Source organism: Bufo bufo, chromosome 3, assembly GCF_905171765.1.
Source record: "Bufo bufo chromosome 3, aBufBuf1.1, whole genome shotgun sequence".
NCBI classification, from domain to species: domain Eukaryota; kingdom Metazoa; phylum Chordata; class Amphibia; order Anura; family Bufonidae; genus Bufo; species Bufo bufo.
Genome location: NC_053391.1, coordinates 693931185 through 693941282, shown reverse-complemented (window position 1 = coordinate 693941282; position 10098 = coordinate 693931185).

The window sequence follows — 10098 nt, the reverse complement described above, 5'->3', positions numbered from 1 at the left end:
GACCCAGATTCGCTCCGTTTCTTTTCCTTGTTTTCCGGCGGTTCCCGCTGTCTGTCCGGTATCTTGTTTACGGGAATATGAGTCTCGAACCTTATCTCATCGTTCCAACGAGGTCCCTCAATTGTTCCTTTCTTATCGCCATCCGTTCGCCCCGGTCTCCACCACGACTTTGGCCAGGTGGGTGAAATGGCTCATGTCTTTGGCAGCACTTTGACACGTCCGTATTCACTGCTCATTCTACTCGGAGCGCGTCTTCCACTTCTATGATGGCAGCAGGTGCTCGTCTGGAAGACGTTATGAAAATTCCAGGGTATCAACTTTCAGAGAATTTTACTTTCGCCCTACTCAACATGTATTTTCTTCTGTTATTGGACAGCTTTAAACTCGCAATAGGAGCCTCCGTGGCTTGAAATAAAATTGGATGATTTTACTAATTTATGACGTAAAGTCATGATTTTATTAAAGACACGGAGGCGAGTATTGCCCCCCCCCCCTCATTTTCTTATTTCCCTCCCTTGTCACATTAATTAATATATTTATCTTACTATTTTGCTTTTGTATTGATGACTTTATGCTTACTATTTATCATGTTGTTTACTGCTTTGCATACATATTTTATTTTAAAGGAGACTAGTATCCCCTCTATGTGATTTCCTGTTTCTGTTCTTTCTTCCAGTGTGACTTAATCATCTTTATTGGCTGGATTACATATGATCTACGTTCCTAGTTTCCAGTTACAGCATCGCAGTTCCAGTTCCTCCGGTTTCTCGAATTCTGTTTTCCAAGGTTCATGAAGAGTTGGAGTGGCATCCGCCAAGAAAGAGGAGGGTTTCCTGTGACAGAGACTATATATAGGGGACCATGTGGGAGGGGTTTGTTACCATGGAGATATGCTAATCTCTTAAGTTTTTTCTTTGCTGCTGTGGTTTTGTAGTAAAGGAAGATATAGCAATACTCGCCTCCGTGTCTTTAATAAAATCATGACTTTACGTCATAAATTAGTAAAATCATCCAATTATACAGCTACCACTAGGGGGAGCTCACTACATACAGATTATACAGCCACCACTAGGGGGAGCTCACTACATACAGATTATACAGCCACCACAAGGGGGAGCTCACTACATACAGATTATACAGCCACCACTAGGGGGAGCTCACTATATACAGATTATACAGCCACCACTAGGGGGAGCTCACTAAATACAGATTTTATTACAAGACCCGGAGGCTCGTATTGCTATTCTCCTTCTTTACTCTGACCAATAGCAGCAAAGAAAAATATTGAAACATGTGATCAGCCCCTCCCCATAGTCCCAGTATAACAGGCCACTCCGCCTGCAAAACCTCCTCTTTCTTTGCTGCTGACCGCAGAGATAAGTAGTGTGATTTATTGCTTCTGTCTTATTTTCACATATAGACCTATATATATATTTGTTTCATTTAGGGTTTTAGTTTGACCTGTGTTCTGCATTGTTTTCCCCTTTTGGGGTGTATATATATATATATATATATTGTATACACTTTTGTTTTATTAGGTTATTTCATGTATTTTTTCCTTTTTTCTGTTGCGGCCATTGGGGGGTTAATTCTACACCTCTCCCCTTTTGTCGTCTGAAGGACGCTTATCTTACCCCTCATTCACCTATTTCTCCGGCACTGTGTGCTCTTTCTTCCCTTCCCCCCTTGGTCCGGCGGCCCATTTCCCGCCGCTACCTACCTGCGTGTGGCTTGCCGTCTTCTCTCTCCTACTTGCAGGCGCGCCCGAGATCTCGCGAGATCTCGGGCGCTTCCGCTTCCGCAGTGTGAATTTGCAGATCGGAGCTCCTGCTGCCTCGGTCCGTCTCTGGGGTTTTTTCCTTTCAGGTTCTCCGGCGTTTTTTCTCCTCCTGGCCTGGGGCAAATCCCTATCGCCAGTATACTAGTCCCCAGCCTATCTAGTGAATTCCACCATATATATAATTCGGCCATTTATATACAGGGAGTGCAGAATTATTAGGCAAGTTGTATTTTTGAGGATTAATTTTATTATTGAACAACAACCATGTTCTCAATGAACCCAAAAAACTTATTAATATCAAAGCTGAATATTTTTGGAAGTAGTTTTTAGTTTGTTTTTAGTTTTAGCTATTTTAGGGGGATATCTGTGTGTGCAGGTGACTATTACTGTGCATAATTATTAGGCAACTTAACAAAAAACAAATATATACCCATTTCAATTATTTATTTTTACCAGTGAAACCAATATAACATCTCAACATTCACAAATATACATTTCTGACATTCAAAAACAAAACAAAAACAAATCAGTGACCAATATAGCCTCCTTTCTTTGCAAGGACACTCAAAAGCCTGCCATCTATGGATTCTGTCAGTGTTTTGATCTGTTCACCATCAACATTGTGTGCAGCAGCAACCACAGTCTCCCAGACACTGTTCAGAGAGGTGTACTGTTTTCCCTCCTTGTAAATCTCACATTTGATGATGGACCACAGGTTCTCAATGGGGTTCAGATCAGGTGAACAAGGAGGCCATGTCATTAGATTTTCTTCTTTTATACCCTTTCTTGCCAGCCACGCTGTGGAGTACTTGGACGCGTGTGATGGAGCATTGTCCTGCATGAAAATCATGTTTTTCTTGAAGGATGCAGACTTCTTCCTGTACCACTGCTTGAAGAAGTTGTCTTCCAGAAACTGGCAGTAGGACTGGGAGATGAGCTTGACTCCATCCTCAACCCGAAAAGGCCCCACAAGCTCATCTTTGATGATACCAGCCCAAACCAGTACTCCACCTCCACCTTGCTGGCGTCTGAGTCGGACTGGAGCTCTCTGCCCTTTACCAATCCAGCCACGGGCCCATCCATCTGGCCCATCAAGACTCACTCTCATTTCATCAGTCCATAAAACCTTAGAAAAATCAGTCTTGAGATATTTCTTGGCCCAGTCTTGACGTTTCAGCTTGTGTGTCTTGTTCAGTGGTGGTCGTCTTTCAGCCTTTCTTACCTTGGCCATGTCTCTGAGTATTGCACACCTTGTGCTTTTGGGCACTCCAGTGATGTTGCAGCTCTGAAATATGGCCAAACTGGTGGCAAGTGGCATCTTGGCAGCTGCACGCTTGACTTTTCTCAGTTCATGGGCAGTTATTTTGCGCCTTGGTTTTTCCACACGCTTCTTGCGACCCTGTTGACTATTTTGAATGAAACGCTTGATTGTTCGATGATCACGCTTCAGAAGCTTTGCAATTTTAAGAGTGCTGCATCCCTCTGCAAGATATCTCACTATTTTTGACTTTTCTGAGCCTGTCAAGTCCTTCTTTTGACCCATTTTGCCAAAGGAAAGGAAGTTGCCTAATAATTATGCACACCTGATATAGGGTGTTGATGTCATTAGACCACACCCCTTCTCATTACAGAGATGCACATCACCTAATATGCTTAATTGGTAGTAGGCTTTCGAGCCTATACAGCTTGGAGTAAGACAACATGCATAAAGAGGATGATGTGGTCAAAATACTCATTTGCCTAATAATTCTGCACGCAGTGTATATTTATTGTCAGCAGTACACAGCATACCTAACGCTGCACACAGTGGGCAGGGCCCTTCAGACGAGGATGTCCCTCTTGTTGAATTAACCCCTTCGGGGGAGGATGGTCATGTCCTGGTCCCTTGTGATCAGTCCCTTGATTTTCAGGCCTCATTATCCAGCGCCATTGCTGCAGCCATGGGGTCTGACTTCGGTCATCTCCCAATCTATTGCCCAGGCCCTTGCTGCCCATCCGGCTACCTCACAAACCCAGCCCGCTATGGTTTCTAAACCCGCCGGGCCAGGGCCATCTGCCTCCAGAAAACGAAATAAGGGTGATGATGTTTCCACCAATGTTGGCGCTCTAGGTCCGCGCAAAAGAGCCTGTACTCAGAATGCATGCGCAATTGGAAATGTGCTAGAGCACAGCAGGATTTGGGTTCCGACTCTGAGGTCGGATCCGATGAGGAGGCTATTGAGGACGCCTTTGAGGAGGCAGAGGAGGACCCCTCGGGGGTCATGGATAATAACCCCCTACCCGGGTGTAGCTCCCTAGTGTCAGCTGCAGAAGTCTTTCCTGCTTCTTTAACGGATCCCTCTGGGGAACCCTTGTTCGACCCGGATTCGCTCCACCATCCCCGTTCTGCAGAGTGGTTGCCGTTGGAGCACGTTTCCAAATATTTGGAGGCTCGAGTGCGCAGCCCTCTTTCCAAAGAGGCTCGCAATAAGCTTAGGGCGGAATGCCCCAGACCCCAAAATGATGCAGTTCCTCGCAAAATCTGGTTGGAAAACGCGTAGGGGTCTGGAGTCAGCGTTAAGATCTTGTCAGGACAAGCTCCTTGACATCTTCGGGCCGCTAGCTAAATTGTTTGACCTGGCGGAGGTAGCAAAGGCCGAGAATAAGCAGGTAGATCCTGTGGAACTGCGCGAATGGGTGCAACGGGCCATTTGCATAGCGGGTAACGGAAATACGTCCCTAGCTATCGAGAGGCGTAAAGCCATTCTTTTCAAAATTGAGCCCAAGTTATCTAACCTGGCGCTTACTGAGGCTGGTAAGGAGGCCCAGGGCCTATTATTTGGCGAGTCCTTCATCAAGGACCTAGGGCGTTTTGTTGGAGCTTTCACTGCCCTAGACAAATCCCAAAGCTCAATGAAGAGGGTTTTCCACGGTAGGGTCTCTACCAGGGCCGGCAGCTTTAGGGGCCGCCTGTCCGGCCGTGCCCAGTTTCAGTCCCGTGGTTCGGGCCGAGGCTCCTTCTCCCAGAGATCTGCCTTCCAGGAGCACAGACGGGAGCCGTCATCTTTTTTCCCTTCCCGGGGAAGTTCCTGGCGTTCAAGAGGATACAGAGGGAATCCTAATTCCAGACGTCCCTACGGTAAGTCTACCAACTCATTTCAGTTCTTTAAATGTTTGTGTAGGGGGCAGACTACGTCTTTTTTCTCCAGCTTGGTCCCGTATCACCTCAGACCAATGGGTCCTATCCACGGTCAGGGGTTTCCACATCGAGCTGACGTCCTCCCCACTGTCCATTCCGCCTCCACAACCTGTAGTGCTGTCGGTGGAGAGCCTCATACTGGTAGACTCAGAGTTGTCGGATCTTTTCCGCAAGGGAGCCATAGAGCCGGCTCCGATGTCCCCTTTTGTGATAATCAGCAATATTTTCCTAGTGGCGAAGAAAGGGGGCCAGCTACGGCCCGTCATCAATTTACGCACCCTCAACGCATTCGTCAGGTACCGCCACTTCAAGATGGAGGGCATCCATCTCCTTCGGGACCTTCTGCATGTGGGCGATTGGATGGTCAAGTTGGACCTGAAGGACGCTTATCTTACTGTCCCTGTAGAAGACGCGTCCAGAAACCTGTTTCTCTTGGCAGGACAGGATTTGGCGGTTCACGTGCCTCCCGTTCGGCCTCTCTTCAGCTCCGTGGTGCTTTACCAAGTTGATGCGCCCGGCTATGGCATGGCTACGCAGTCGGGGTGTTCGCCTCATCGTGTATCTGGACGACATTCTGGTCATGGCCCAGAATCGGTCGGTGTTGCTGAATCACCTTTGCTGGACCATGGATCTTCTGTCGTATCTGGGTTTCCTCCTCAATCAGGAGAAGTCCTGCCTCACCCCGTCTCGCGAGATGGAGTTCCTGTGGTTTCTGGTGGATTCCACGACAGGAACACTCAGCCTACCACCGGCCAAGGTTCGGTCGATACGGAAGGAATTGTGCAGAGCCAGGTCATCTTCTCAGATCCCTTTGCGTCAACTAGCGAGGATCATAGGTCTGCTGGCCTCATCTATCCAGGCAGTTTTCCCGGCCCCGCTCCATTACCGGGCTCTTCAGCGCCTGAAAATTTCCCACCTGCGGGCGGGAGCTTCCTACGCGGATTGGATCTCCCTGGACGAGGAGACCAAGGAGGAGCTGTCCTGGTGGATCCACAATTTGCAAGTTTGGAACGGCAAGGCTATTTTCGGGCATCGTCCGGACTTCGTGGTGGATTCGGATGCCAGCCTGTCGGGCTGGGGAGCTCACTGCGAGGGGATCACAACTGGAGGCGGCTGGTCAGAGGCCGAAGTAGGATTCCATATCAATGCGCTGGAACTGTTGGCAGGTTCGTTCGCGATCAAGAGCTTCGCGAGAAACACAGCCAGATCCTGCATTCCACCATCTTGTCTCGTTTGGCGAGGGACTTCTGGGACTACTGCCTAGACAAGGAGTTGATTGTCTTAGCGGAATATCTTCCAGGCGTCCAGAACATTCGTGCGGATTGAAGTTCTCGGTATCTATCCGACTCCAGCGACTGGCAGTTAGATCCAGCGGTGTTCCGTTCCTTAATGTCGCTTTGGGGACCTTTCTGCATCGACCTGTTTGCTTCCCACCTGAACGCGCAACTACAACGTTTCTACATCTGGCGCCCGGACCCGGAAGCCGAAGCGGTGGACGCGTTCCTACAGGATTGGTCCAAGGGCCTGCTCTACACGTTTCCTCCCTTTCAGCTGATTCCCAGGACCCTGATTCAAGTACGCCGTTATGTGGCAGATCTGGTTCTTCTGGTCCCATTTTGGAACTCCCAATCGTGGTTTCCTCACCTTCTGGAGATGATGATAGAGATCCCGTACCTGCTCCCGATATCTACCGCATCCTCTTCTCTTGGACGAATCCCTGCGCCTGTTGGCATGTCGGATTTCAGGGGACCCTGGGAGGTCCCGGGAGTTTCGGGAACAGCTAGAGTCCTTTTGGAGAATGCATGGGCCCCAGGAACCAGAAGATCTTACAGATCAGCCTGGGGATCTTGGGCTCGCTGGTGCGTGGCTAGGGACTCGGATCCCGTTTCGGCACCTGTGACGGAGATCTTGCATTTCCTGTCTTCTTTATTTGATCAGGACAAGGCCTATCGCACGATCAGCCTGTTCAGATCGGCCATATCTGCATCTCATCGAGGTTTTGACGGCACTCCTGCGGGTCAACATCCTTTGGTCTGCCGTCTCTTACGCGGCTCTCGTATGTCTCGACTTCCGAGGCCTAGGTTTTCTGCCACTTGGGATGTATCTTGTGTCCTTTCTTTTTTGTCTTCTTGGCCTCAGAATGCAGACCTTTCCCTAAGGCAGCTTTCGGTGAAGCTTGTCACCCTTTTCTGTCTGATTTCCTGCAAGCGGGTGTCAGACGTCCGGGCTTTGGATTATGATGCCCGCTCGTATACCCCGGAGGGGGTCTCCTTTGACATCTCTAGAAGGACTAAGACCCACATACGTTCGGTCGCTTATCCTGCTTTCCCGGCCTCGCCTTCACTTTGTCCCGTGGCGTGCCTCAAGGAATATGAAGCTCGCACTTCTCTTCATCGGTCGCGGGAGTTTCCTCAGCTCTTCCTTTCTACCATTCGGCCTTTTGCCCCAGTGACCACTCCCACGCTGGCTAGGTGGATGAAGTGGGTCATGGAATTGGCGGGCGTGGACACTTCTCTTTTCTCAGCGCATTCCGCTAGGGGGGCATCTGCTACCTCTTTGGCGGTTTCTGGCGCCAGACTGGAGGACATTTTGAAGTTGGCGGATTGGTCCAGGGTCTCCACGTTCAGAGAATTTTATTTTCGGGCGGGTCCTCATGTTTTCTCATCTATCATTGATAATTTGTCCTAACTTTGAACTTGCAATACGAGCCTCCGGGTCTTGTAATAAAATCAGGTGATTTTCCTATTTCATGACGTAAAGTCATGATTTTATTAAAGACACGGAGGCGAGTATTGCCCGCCCTATGTTCCCTCCCTATGTTTAGGTTTATAACTATGGATGATTTTGATTGTTTGTCATTCGCATATTGGTTTTAACTCTATGAGTTTTTCTTGAGTAGGTTTGTCGCAACCATTTGATTTTGGATACAATGTCCCATTTTTGTTTCTATCACTCTCTGTTTTTCACCTTTTCAGGTTGAGACCGGCCTGCTATGCTGTATCCATTGGTCTACGTCCTGGTTCGGAGGGTCGGCAGTTCGGTTCCAGCCGATCGTGTGATGTGGACAAGTTGAGGAGCATCCTTCAACGTTGTTTCCAGTTGTTCCCAGTTCGCTTCCAGATGGATGGCGGTTTTGTTCCCATGTTGTTATTGGATTCCTGGTTTGCGGTTCAGTTGGACTTTTTGGACTTGGTTTACAAAGAAAGAGGAGGTTTTGCAGGCGGAGTGGCCTGTTATACTGGGACTATGGGGAGGGGCTGATCACATGTTTCAATATTTTTCTTTGCTGCTATTGGTCAGAGTAAAGAAGGAGAATAGCAATACTCGCCTCCGTGTCTTTAATAAAATCATGACTTTACGTCATGAAATAGGAAAATCATCTGATTATACAGCCACCACTAGAGCGAGCTCACTACATACAGATTATACAGCCACCACTAGGGGGAGCTCACTACATACAGATTATACAGCCACCACTAGGAGGAGATCACTATATACAGATTATACAGCCACCACTAGGGGGAGCTCACTACATACAGATTATACAGCCACCACTAGGGGGATCTCACTACATACAGATTATACAGCCACCACTTGAGGGAGCTCACTACATACAAATTATACAGCCACCACTAGGGGAAGCTCACTACATACAGATTATACAGCCACCACTAGAGTGAGCTCACTACATACAGATTATATAGCCACCACTTGGGGGAGCTCACTGCATACAGATAATGCAGCCACCACTAGAGGGGGCTCACTGCATACAGATTATACAGCCACCACTAGGGGGAGATCACTACATACAGATTATACAGCCACCACTAGGGGGAGCTCACTACATACAGATTATACAGCCACCACTAGGGGGAGCTCACTACATACAGATTATATAGCCACCACTTGGGGGAGCTCACTGCATACAGATAATGCAGCCACCACTAGAGGGGGCTCACTGCATACAGATTATACAGCCACCACTAGGGGGAGATCACTACATACAGATTATACAGCCACCACTAGGGGGAGCTCACTACATACAGATTATACAGCCACCACTAGGGGGAGCTCACTACATACAGATTATACAGCCACCACTAGGGGGAGCTCACTACATACAGATTATACAGCCACCACTAGAGTGAGCTCACTACATACAGATTATATAGCCACCACTTGGGGGAGCTCACTGCATACAGATTATGCAGCCACCACTAGAGGGAGCTCACTGCATACAGATTATACAGCCACCACTAGGGGGAGCTCACTACATACAGATTATACAGCCACCACTAGGGGGAGACCACTACATACAGATTATACAGCCACCACTAGGGGGAGCTCACTACATACAGATTATACAGCCACCACTAGGGGGAGCTCACTACATACAGATTATACAGCCACCACTAGAGCGAGTTCACTACATACAGATTATACAGCCACCACTAGGGGGAGCTCACTACATACAGATTATACAGCCACCACTAGAGCGAGCTCACTACATACAGATTATACAGCCACCACTAGAGCGAGCTCACTACATACAGATTATACAGCCACCACTAGGGGGAGCTCACTACATACAGATTATACAGCCACCACTAGAGCGAGCTCACTACATACAGATTATACAGCCACCACTAGGGGGAGCTCACTACATACAGATTATACAGCCACCACTAGAGCGAGCTCACTACATACAGATTATACAGCCACCACTAGAGCGAGCTCACTACATACAGATTATACAGCCACCACTAGGGGGAGCTCACTGCATACAGATTATACAGCCACCACTAGAGCGAGCTCACTACATACAGATTATACAGCCACCACTAGGGGGAGCTCACTACATACAGATTATACAGCCACCACTAGGGGGAGCTCACTACATACAGATTATACAGCCACCACTAGAGCGAGCTCACTACATACAGATTATACAGCCACCACTAGGGGGAGCTCACTACATACAGATTATACAGCCACCACTAGAGCGAGCTCACTACATACAGATTATACAGCCACCACTAGGGGGAGCTCACTGCATACAGATTATACAGCCACCACTAGAGGGAGATCACTACATACAGATTATACAGCCACCACTAGAGGGAGCTCACTACATACAGAT